Here is an 11,982-nt window from a genome sequence, read left to right on the forward strand (position 1 = left end):
AATTGAAGCAGTAAATCTGTTTGCAAACTAGAATTTCCACCAGAGGTTTGTTGATTAAACTGTTGATTCTGATTCTGGTTCTGATTTCGTTGCTGATAGAACCCACTGTTTCTTCGGTTATTACCCTGGTTGAACCCATAATTGTTGATGTTATTCTGTGAATAATTTCCAATGGCTTTAGCTTCATCCATTGGTAAATCATCCACATCTGCTTGACACTCTGAAAAGTGATGACTTCCTCCACATAACTCACAAACAACTTGGGCTTGTTTAGCTTGCCCTGCAATTAGCTTTGTCAATGCCTCAACCTGAGCTGTCAACTTTGTGATGGCATCAACCTCCAACACACCAGCTACCTTCTTTGATTGAATCCTTTCAGTTGGCCACTGCTGATTGTTTAGAGCCATCTCCTCCAATAGATCATAAGCCTCATTAGCACTCTTTCTCATAAAGGCTCCACCAGCTGCTTCATCTATTAGAGTTCTAGTGTTTCCTACCAACCCATTGTAGAAGTTGTGAACCAGCATCCACTTCTCTATACCATGATGAGGGCACTTTCTGATCAGATCTTTAAACCTCTCCCAAGCCTCATGGAGAGATTCATTATCTTGTTGGCAGAAGTTGTTGATTTCTCCTCTCAGCTTTGCAGACTTGGCTGGAGGAAAGAACATTGACAAGAATTTCGTTGCCAGATCATTCCAAGTGGCAATAGAATTGGGTGGCAAGGAGTTCAACCAACTCTTGGCTCGTTCTCTAAGAGAGAATGGGAATAGTCTCAGTCGAATGGCATCATCACTAACTCCATTGACTTTAAAAGTTTCACAGAGTTCCATGAAGTTAGAGAGATGCAGGTTAGGATCTTCAGAAGGGAGGCCACCAAACTGAACTAAAGACTGCACCATTTGAAGTATGGCAGGTTTAATCTCAAAGTTGTTCGCATCCACTGCCGGTGGCCTGATACATGACTGCACTCCCGTCAGAGTAGGGAGAATGTAATCTCTCAAGCTACGGCCATTAGCTTGATCTTCCACAGCGCCACCATTATTACCGTTATTACCTCCATTGTTCGCAGCATTAGCATTCACATTATCAGCCATGATTTCTGAAGTTTCAGCAGTTGCTGAAACTCCTTCTTGCCTCTTGTTCTTTCGGTTTCTCCTACAAGTTTTCTTGATTTCAGGATCAACTAATAATATGACAGCTTGTCCTTGACGGCGCATACACTTAGGATTCCTGAAATGGATCACGAAAATATTGCAAGAAAAAAGGTTAGAAAAATCAGCAAGAGAAAATATACCAAAGTAGAAGTTAGTATAATTTTGTGTAATATTAATCTTTAAACAATTCCCTGGCAACGGCGCCAAAAACTTGTTACAAAAATTATGTTTATTACGCAAGTATACGCAATCAAGTAGTATCTCACGCAAGTGAGGTCGAACCACAGGGAATTGGATTAAGTACTACTAAACTATACTTATGATTCTATTTTGTAAAATAATAAGTTTGCAATTTGAAAGTAAATAACTCAGAAAATTAAAGAGAAAATAAACAAAGATTAATCAAGATGAGAGGTTAGGGAGGCGAATCCTGTTGATAAGTTACCAATCTTAATACCTAATTGCTATCCTTATCTCAATGTGAAAGACAGATTATAAATTAACCTAACTCTTTTCAGATCTTTTAGGTTCTAAATAATGTGTTTTCTAATTAACTTCTTAATTAAATCAACACAAAATCAGCATTAAGCAATAATCTATTAGTCACTGAGGCTATGTAAATACTTTCGTTTCACATCAAAACCTAGACTATCCAAATTTTAGCATTCTCAATTCTCACTTTTCAGATTTCGAATTGAGATCATTGAACATGTAAAAGGTGATCAAGCTTGCACATGGAATTAAACACAAATAAAGATAGTATTCACACATAAGATGAAGGAATGGCAATTATTTATTAACTAGGCATAAACTTAAACAACATTCATCATCCTCCGTTATTGGGAAATTTAGTTCAACATAACTCTAAAAGCATCCATGATTAATTCAGAAACAAAAACAAACATAAAAGAAGAAATTAAGGGTAAAAGAAAGAAACTAGAAGGCGATATTGCTCCGGGTCTTCCAGATAGCTTCCTCTCCACTTGCCTCCACTATTTAGGTCTATTTCTGCTTAATTCTGACCTTCAGTGTCGTATTCCTTATATAGGGATGAGTAGTGTGCCTCCAATTGAGAGAAAAATCAAAATTAGGTCAAAACCACGACGTCCGTACCAAGTCGCGACTAGCCCTTAAGCTGGTCGCGACTACAGGCAAACCTCGAAAATCAGAGGTTCTGCCAAATCTCGAAGTCGCGACCAGGGTCGCGACCAGGAAAAAGGGTTGCGACTTGGCTCTCATGAGGTCGCGACTATTGACGCGTCTGGAGCCGAATTTTCCAATTTTTTTTTCCAGTTTTTCGCCATTTGACTGAATTTGAACTTTAACTCTCCGGGAACCTGAAATAATGAAAATCAAGCGTAAAACTACTCCAAAAGACACCAATAGACGAGATAATGCTAACTTTAAAGACCCGAAACATAGGCTAATTATAACCTAACAGACGTCCAATGCCTTACCGGGAGGATAGCAACACTCAGCCGTTTTATTTCAAAATCTTCTGAACGTTGTCACTTGTTCTTCTCAACACTGAGAAAAATGAAGGACTTTTAGTGGATAAAGGAATGTGAAGATGCACTTAGACAACTTAAAGAATATCTTGCCTCACCTCCACTCTTAGCAAAACCTAAGGATGGAGAAGCACTCTATAACCTAGCAGTCAGCGCTGTGCTAATCAGAGAAGAGGAAGGAAGGCAACAACCCGTCTAATATGTCTCAAAGACTCTTCTAAATGCAGAAATAAGATACAACCAACTTGAGAAACTGGCACTAGCACTTATCACAGCAAGACACAAACTCAGACCATATTTTCAATGCCACCCTATTATTGTGTTGACACAATATCCACTTTGTAGCATCTTACACATGCCAAAGCTTTCAAGAAGACTCACCAAGTGGGCAGTAGAACTCAGTGAATATGACATCACATTCTAACCAAGGACAACAATCAAATCTCAGGTATTAGATGACTTTATTGTTGACTTTTCCAATGACATGTAGGTACAAGTGGAAAAAGAGTTATTGTGCTTGAAAGAACAATCTGACTCTAAGTGGAGGTTGTTAGTAGATGGCTCAAGTAGCAATAGAGGATGTGGCTTAGGCATTGTTCTCACCTCACCCCAAGGAGATGTCATTCAACAAGCAATCAAGTGTGACTTCAAAGAAACAAATAATAAAACTGAGTACGAAGCGCTCCTTGCTGGGCTCGACCTCACCAAAGAGATGAATATCAAAGCTCTTGAGATCACGTCAGATTCCCAACTCATATTCAACCAATTCAATGGCACATACCAAGCTAAACACTTAAAGATGGTGACGTACCTCCAAACTGTTAAAGAAAGACTGTCGAGCTATACTGAAATATCAATCAATCAAGTACCAAGGATCAAAAATAGTCATGCTGATGCACTTGCAAACCTAGGGTCAGTAATTCAAGCAAAGAGTGGAGTCACAGTTTCAGTCATTGACATGCAATGGCCAATAGTTTGGAAGCCTCAAGAAGAAGTCAAGGATGTGTTACAGAACATTAGCTGGATGACACCCATAATCAGTATCTGGCTGATGGCACACTCCCGTAAGATAGGAGTCAATCTCAAAAGATCAGAGCCAAGGCAACAAGGTTCACTCTTTATGGCGGTAAGTTGTACAAACGGTCATATTCTGGGCCCTTACTTAGGTGTCTCAATCCAACAAAGGCTCATTATGTTCTTACCGAATTACATGAAGGTGAGTGTGGCAACCACTCAGATTCAAGAAGTCTGAGCAATAAGGCACTTACTACCGGTTACTATTGGCCAACCATGAGAGCTGATTCCCTCAACTGTGTACTGAAATGTGATAAATGCCAACGGTTCGCCCAAGTTTCACATATGCCATCAGAAAAGCTTCATTCAACTCTAGCACCCTGGCCTTTCATGAAGTGGGGGATGGACATAGTAGGGAAGATGTCGACCACTCCAGGACAACGAGTCTTTATGCTAGCACTAACAAACTATTTTACCAAGTGGGTTGAGGCAGAAGCATTCGCAAAGGTAAGAGATCTCAAAGTTAAGAATTTTGTTTGGAAAAACATAATAGGCAAGTTTGGAGTGCCAAAGGAGATAGTCACAGAAAATGCCTTGTAATTTGTAAGTTTAGAGTTCTAGAACTTTTGCAAAGAATGGGGAATCCAACTCTCATTCTCGACCCCAAGATATCCACAAGCCAACGGTCAAGCAGAATTGACAAACAAGATTGTTGTCAACACATTAAAAAAGAGGTTAGAGAAAGCCAAAGGAATGTGGGCAGATGAATTGCTTGGTGTTCTGTGGTCTTATCGCACTACTGCAAAAACCTCTACTGGTGAGACCCCTTTCTCGCTCACTTTCAAAATAGAAGCAGTCATCCCAGCAGAGATAGGAATTCCCACTTCTAGGTATGAACATTTGACTTATGGTCAGAACTGGCAAAGTATGAACCTCAAGCTCGACTCACTTGATGATGAATAGAGCAAGCCTTGATCAGAGCCCCAACATACCAACAAAAGGTTACTCAGCATTTCAAGAAAAATATCCAAGCACGAACATTCAAGGAGGGCAGTTGGGTGCTCCGTTGAGTATTTCAAAACACCAAAGAGGCAAGAGCTGGTAAGTTGGGCCCAACTGGGAAGGCCTCTATAAGATTACTAAAGTAATAGTACAAGGGGCATATCGACTTCAAGCAAAAGATGGTTGAGAAATAGGCAATTGTTGGAATGCCATTCATCTAAAATAGTATCATTTCTAACTCAATCCTTTTTTTATTACAGTTTCTATGAATAATATACTGACTTAAGCATTGGAGAGTCGACAACATAAATCACACAAATGAGGCAATCCTTCAAAACCTATAATTGACAAACTAGCGGCCATTCCTAATCATAAGTGCACAAGCCGTGAGCACTAATCAATCCATGGGCTCAATATACTATTAGAATCAAATCAAATCATGAGGAAGCTAGGTCATGACAAAAAATTTGTAATGTATTCGACACTTGACGCTTTTTAAATTTCTTTTATCTTAATCGCTCTCTACTGACTTAAGCATCGAAGAGTCAATGGCTCTGCCACTGACTACCTTCTCAGATACTGTTGGGTTTTATGCCCTAAATAAAACTCATTTCAATATAATCAGATTTATTAGTTAATAAAGATCAGAAATAACATTTAATGTTGTATGGTTCACATGATTTATTTCATGATTATGTACATAATGTATGAATTCTATTTAAGTCTAGAACATATCCATTTGTTAATGATTATAGTGTTGTCAACACAGTGGAATATAATCTTAATTATATGTTCGAAAGTTTATTCCCTGATTTGTCAGTTCACTGGATTTAGACTGACATGATAATCGGCGATAGGTATTCTTACACCTTGGATAAGTGTTATGTCCTTTCCAGGGCATTGGCAAAGTTTACCAGCATCGGATGTATGGAGTATACATCGGAAGGGACTGATATTGAACTTTGATTATATTTGTTAAAATTTACCGTAATATCTATTCAATTCAATATCACCTGTTGATCCTAGATCAAATGATCTTAATCCTGATATGTTTAGGTTCGATCACAAGAGTATTATACATGTTCTTTGATTTGTTAGTTAAACCTACTTTTGAGTCAGGGTGATACGTACATTTTGGGAACATGATAGTATAATTGAGTGGGAGCGCTAACATAACTATGGAATCTATAACTTCTATAGGGATTTAGAAGTGAAACGATGATATCCTTCGAGCTTGGCTAAACAGAGATAAATGGTGGAGATCTCATTTCACTTCGCTGAAATATCATTTATAAGGAGCTAAGTGTTTTAAGGATAAAATACATTGAAGGTGTAACGGTAACTTAGTGCCTTTTCAATGTAGATCATCTATTAGAGGGTCATTGATCAAATTAGGATTATAACAATGGATAACTAATGACGTATTTATATCGTGGAACATATAGAGCGTTCTATGTACTGAGAGTGCAATTCTAAGTTCTATGCGTGGATTCAACGAAGAATTAATAAGTCAGTGAGTTTAAGATATAAATTCTTGATCTACTTATTGGAAGCTCGGATATATAGACCCATGGTCCCCATACTAGTTGAGACCATACTGCTTGTAAGACTCAGTTAATTGATTTTAATTAATCAATTATAATTCTAAAGCTAGACTATGTCTAGTTTATGAATTTTCACTAAGCAAGGGCGAAATTGTAAAGAAAAGAGACTCTAGGTTTATTTATTAATTAAGAGACTTTATATGTCTAATTAATAAATATATTAAATGACAATATTATTTAATAATTAATTTTTAGTTATTGAATAATTAGAATTGGCATTTAAATGGTTGAATTTGAAAATTGGCGTTTTTGAGAAAATAAGATGCAGGAATGATAAAACAGCAAAATTACATAAGTGAGGCCCATTATCCAAAGCCCATGGCCGGCCACACTTATAGGGTTTTATCATTTATTTTTTCATTATTTTAATGCCAAATAATTCTAACTTAAACCTAGGTGGTTACCTATAAATAGATAGTGATGGCTCTCATTCACACTTAATTCTGTCAGATGAAAACTGAGCCTCCTATTCTTTTCTCTATAGGCCGAACCACTTCCCTTCTCTTTTCTTCTCTAAATTTCGAAATCCTTGAGTGAATGAGTGAGTGCCCACGCACATCAAGTGGTATCTCAATCATAGTGTGTAAGACTGTGGAAACTCAACCAACAAGAAGGAGAATTAGCATCAAAGGAAGGAGAGAAAGAGATCCAGGTTCAGATATTGATAATGCTCTGCTACAGAAAGGAATCAAGAGCTAGATATCTGAACGGAAGGAGTCATTATATTTCGCTGCACCCAATGTAAGGTTTTCTAAAATTTATATGTGTTTATTTCATTGTTTTAGAATTCATATTAGGATGTTAATGAAACATACATGGTAGTAAATCTAGATCCTGGTAAAATATTTCCAACAGATACAACTTATCAAGTCAACAATTTGACGATCACAAGGCTACACCTCCCAATGGTTCCTGGCTCCTGTATGAGAGTTTGACTGTGACATGCTTCGTCACCCACACTCAAACTGGGGAATAAGTAAGAGACACTATCAAAGTGGAAGTAATCACAAATCTTGCAAAAGACATTTAGAGTCTCAATTACCTTTAACTTTATGACAATGATTTATGGTGCTACACGGTACGCTCAAATCTAAATTTAACTTGTTTAATACCAAATTTGTTAAAATTTCTATGTTGATTAGTTACTTAATTCCAAAATAAAATAAAAAAGAAACATTAAATCCCATTTAGAACATAAGTGGTAAATGTTTCCTCCAAAAGTCATCAACCCCGCTAGGCACCACAAACAAAAAATAGATCACAAAAGGAGACATGTTTGAGTCAATATCAATATTAAAAATAGAAAAAAAGGTTAAGACACATGAACCACTAAGCATAATGTAAAACAAAACTAAGCATTTGCATGGGGTTCTTCTCAATCATTTATAGTACCAAGGTCAAGTATCTCAGCAGTTGCTTCCTCGATAAAAGCATAGTCAAGTTGTTCAATCCTCCCACCATCAACATCCAAACACATGTGGGCACGGTAAGTTTCAATTTCACCAACCACATCCCAATATTCATTCCTTCCAGCATAGTACTCAATCATTAGTTCTCTACAAGTCTTGATAACAACAGTTAATGCAACTTGTTCTGCCTTACAGACAAGGTCTTCTGCCCTTTTCTTCTCGTCAATCAACCCTTGCTTCACCTTCTTAAGCTCACCCTTCAAAGATTCAATGGTTTCTTCAAGTTCACGCTCTTTTTCTACATGCTTTCCATTCTCCAATTTCAGGAAAGCATTATCAGCAGTCAATTTTGTTCTCTTCTCCAACGCAGGATAGTTTTCCCGGATGAATAACATGGCTTGAAGAATCTACAAATGCTATAATCAAGTTTTAATAACTAAAAAAATAATCAATCACAATTTATATTACAATCAATAATGTCCTTACCTTGTAACCGTCAGCCACTCCATTGCTGGAAACCCCAGTTGAACCAAGCTTAATCAATCGTGCTCGATCAGCGGGATGGAGAATTCCATCTACATCCCCTTCAATCGACAAAGGGTTAGAATAGACTGATACAGTGTGAGGGATTCGAAGAACCGCTTCATCAACAACCTCTCAGTCAAGAAAGTCGGCATTCCTCTTAATTGTAGTGCACGTACCAAGAGAAGATAGAGTCAATGGAGCATCAGTGAAGTTACTCTCAGAAACTTGTTTGGACTCTTCAGTCTTCAACTTCTTAGTTGTTGTCAATTTGTCTCTATCCATGGCATCGCTAGCTTTAAGAATTTTGATCGTCCTCTTTTGGGACATCTTGTCTGCAAACATGCGTTGCTCTTTGGTCATGTGAGTCAAAATAGTAAACTTACTTCCAACCTTCTCGAGTTAGAAGAAGGATGTGAATGTGTTCAAGGGATTGAAGTTTAGAGATACCTTCTTCTATAACGTCTTGTGATTTTTGTAAGCAACCTTTGGGGAGAAATTTCCTAAAATTACGGTGCTCCTCCTTTATAGATTAAATATCCTTGATAATTCGATCAACAAACTCGTTCATATTAGGTTGAGCCCCAAAGTCAGTATCTGGGCCAAGGACTAAAAAGACATTAATACAACATACATAGCCAACACAATAATAGAACATAATTCAACACTCACTCAATATTTTCCAAGAGAATGGGAAACTCTTTCCGAACACCAAATGGATCAAAGAACTAATTCTTCTCGGCCCCTAACTCAAATAAACCATCACCTCTAAAGAAGCAATATGCTTTCTTCCAATCTGAATCGTCAGCCTTAGTCAAACAAGTTACAAATGGTTTCTTCCTAGTGCAACAAAAAAGTAGCACTCCACCCTTCTCTTTTTCGTGCTCTTTAGCATAGTAACGTTTCCTAAAAATTATGGGGTCTACTATAATACCAAACTTTTCAGTAAAATGTTCAAGGCTCAGGAGTAACCTCCAACCGTTGGGCATAAGTTTCCCAAGAGATATTCCATAAAGACTAAGTATCTCGGTCACCAAAGGAATGAAAGGAAACTGAAATCCACAATCAAAAGCTGCTTTGTAAAGACACACCCAACCTCCCATATCCCAGTCGGCTCTCATGAGACTTAGGCAGTCTCATTTCCACATTTGAGGGTATGTCATAAGAAATTCTCCATTTTTCCAAATTAGTATTCGTCAAAATACATTCATGGTTCTCATTAAGGAACCCGGTAGGCTCACTAGAGCACTCATCTCGACATCCGTCCATACCCTCATCTAATGGACCAATCAGATAACCTATTATCTCTGGGTCCTCTCCGTTAACTATGACTGTTTCACCCACATTTATTTTGTCGCACTCAGGATTTTGCACAAGAGTTACTCGCTCAAGTGGGACTACCACAGGAATTTTGTCACTCTCAAGATCCTCAATCAAACAATCTGACAAAGGCCTTTTACTATTCTTTATTGTACTATCCATGTTTTCCGTAGCATGAGAAACACCCTACATAGAAAAGCTCTACATGGACTACTAGCGACAACTCAATACTTGGACTTGGGCATATTTTGCTCCAGCCAACCTAAACAAATTAACAAAATATAAAGACCAATCAACCTCCATGGCTAACTATCATGCATAAATATAGCTCAATTAAAAAAAAAAAAAAAAACATAAGTGGACTCCAACAATTAATTTACAAGTGATAGTAAAAAAATATCTACGGTCAATTCTCGTTCCCACAAGCAAAAAACATCTACGGTCAATTCCCACTCCCACAAGCAAAAAACATCTACGGTCAATTCTCACTTCCACAAGCAAAAAACATCTACAGTCAATTCTCTCTCCCATAAGCAAAAGATATCTACGGTCAATTTTCATTCCTGCAAGCGAAAATCATCTACAGTCAATTCTCACTCGCACAAGCAAAAAATATCTACAGTCAATTTCACAAGTAAGGTATAGCTAGTATTCAATTTTATAAAGATAAGCATTAATAAAATATCTACAGTAAGAAAGTATATATATTTCACCAACCTCTTATCTATAAGCATGAAGAAAACACATATCTATACACATTTTTTAAGGAAAATAAAGCTAAACTCTTCATTACATAGATTTCTCTCTCTTTTTCTTTTTTCTCTAAGCTAATTTCAAATTAATTGTTCTCATGAGAACCAAAAAAAAAGGGAAATTTACAAAAATACTGGAATTTGGATTAACTTTTACAAAAATACTGTCACACGGAAATATTTTCAAAAATACTGTGTTTTTATAAAACACCAGTAAAACACAAAGCAGAATAACTCAAAACAATAGTAGAACACTAGTAAAACACCAGTAGAACACTAGTGAAAACTTAACACAGTATACTGCAGTATGAAACTTATAAAAAAACACAGTAAAAAAGTAAAAAATACCACCTGGCAGTATTTTTGTAAGAAAATGACAAAAGTTAGTATACCATGTAAATTTCCCAAAAAAAAATGGGCTCAAAATACAAAAAGTTTAAATTTCTCTAAAAAAAAAAAAAAAAGAACTTACAGAAATTGTTGGAGAGAAAGAAGCAAAATTATAAGCCAATTTTAGTTAATGCCCAACGACTGAAGAAGGAGCTCAATTGCCAAGAACTTGCAAGGTAATCTTCGACCATTTGATTTTTTGTCTGAAACAAAATGATGACTTATATCCTTTGGATTTTGTCTCTATTGGTAGATAAAACTTATGCTATTTTTAAGCTTTTTGAAAACCATTGGTTTATGATGATAGTGGGTCGTGGCCCAAATGACAATAATAATAATAATAAAAGTGATATTGATTGATTGTACACTCGTTGGGCACCCCTTCTCACTGCTGCTACTATTATTATCATTTGACTACTGAGCACTATTTGATAATTTAATTGCTACTCTTTCTACAATATTTCTATATTGAGTGCTCATTGTTCTCACAATCAAAGTAACTAATACTTACATTGAATCACAAATTGACTGCTCTCATTAATCAACTTATTTGAAGGCAACACTAAGAGACAGATAATGATTGTTGTGAATCCTACATGTTGACTGTGACAATTTATATGGTATTATTTTACAAATAAAGATTTATTTCATTAATAGACTGTTACTTTCTCAATAACATTACTATAATTTGAGAGCTATCTCTTTCTATATTTTTTTTATACCCCTTGAGTGCTATTTATTTGTAAGTTTCCTAGTAAATTGAGTGCTATTCATTCTTATATTTCCAAGTAAATTGAGTGTTGTATACAATTTTATGAATTGACTGCTACTTATTTCATTATCTTTGGTAAATTGATGGATACTCCACTAATGATATTTTTATAACTTGAATGTTATTTCTTTTATAGATTTTTATTGATACTTTTTTATAAATTGGGTGTCAACCATTACAACAACATTTAAAACCAATTCCAACTTTTAAATATCAATGTGACTGCTACTATAAAAGCAAGGGATGCCATTCTCTTGAGTCAAGTTTCTCGTTTCAACTACTCCATAAATCCTGATTTGTCGTAGTCGAAATTAGACTACACAAGCTTGGATGGAAAAAATTCATCTAGATTTTAACACACATGCTAACGTGCCCGCAAAATGAGACATGCACCATATAATACAACATTCATGTTTTAGAGTGTCAAAAGCGTTCAACTATGCCAGCCGGATATTCTCCGATTCGATTTAACATAGAACACAACCGGTCGAACAATCTATTTCAATAATGGACCTTATAATTTGGGTATTTT

The 11,982-nt window shown here is 36.3% G+C and overlaps 1 long non-coding RNA gene and 1 other non-coding gene across 3 annotated transcripts; one reads left to right on the top strand and one right to left on the bottom strand.

The window, feature by feature from the left end:
* Nucleotides 1-537: 537 nt before the first annotated feature.
* LOC115701591 (small nucleolar RNA R71) lies at nt 538-644 on the top strand. The gene has a single exon (XR_004008586.1). It is a non-coding gene; the product is annotated as a small nucleolar RNA R71 (small nucleolar RNA).
* Nucleotides 645-7,494: 6,850 nt separating this feature from the next.
* Nucleotides 7,495-11,722, bottom strand: LOC115699005 (uncharacterized). 2 transcript variants are annotated; one of them, XR_009684117.1, is made up of 5 exons: nt 10,761-11,722; nt 8,889-9,798; nt 8,667-8,825; nt 8,181-8,551; nt 7,495-8,101 (listed from the first exon to the last, which is right to left on the bottom strand). It is a non-coding gene; the product is annotated as an uncharacterized LOC115699005 (long non-coding RNA). The 2 variants fall into 2 exon arrangements; XR_009684118.1 differs by having other exon boundaries at nt 7,495-8,110.
* Nucleotides 11,723-11,982: the final 260 nt, after the last annotated feature.

This window comes from Cannabis sativa, chromosome 8 (assembly GCF_029168945.1).
Source record: "Cannabis sativa cultivar Pink pepper isolate KNU-18-1 chromosome 8, ASM2916894v1, whole genome shotgun sequence".
NCBI lineage: Eukaryota > Viridiplantae > Streptophyta > Magnoliopsida > Rosales > Cannabaceae > Cannabis > Cannabis sativa.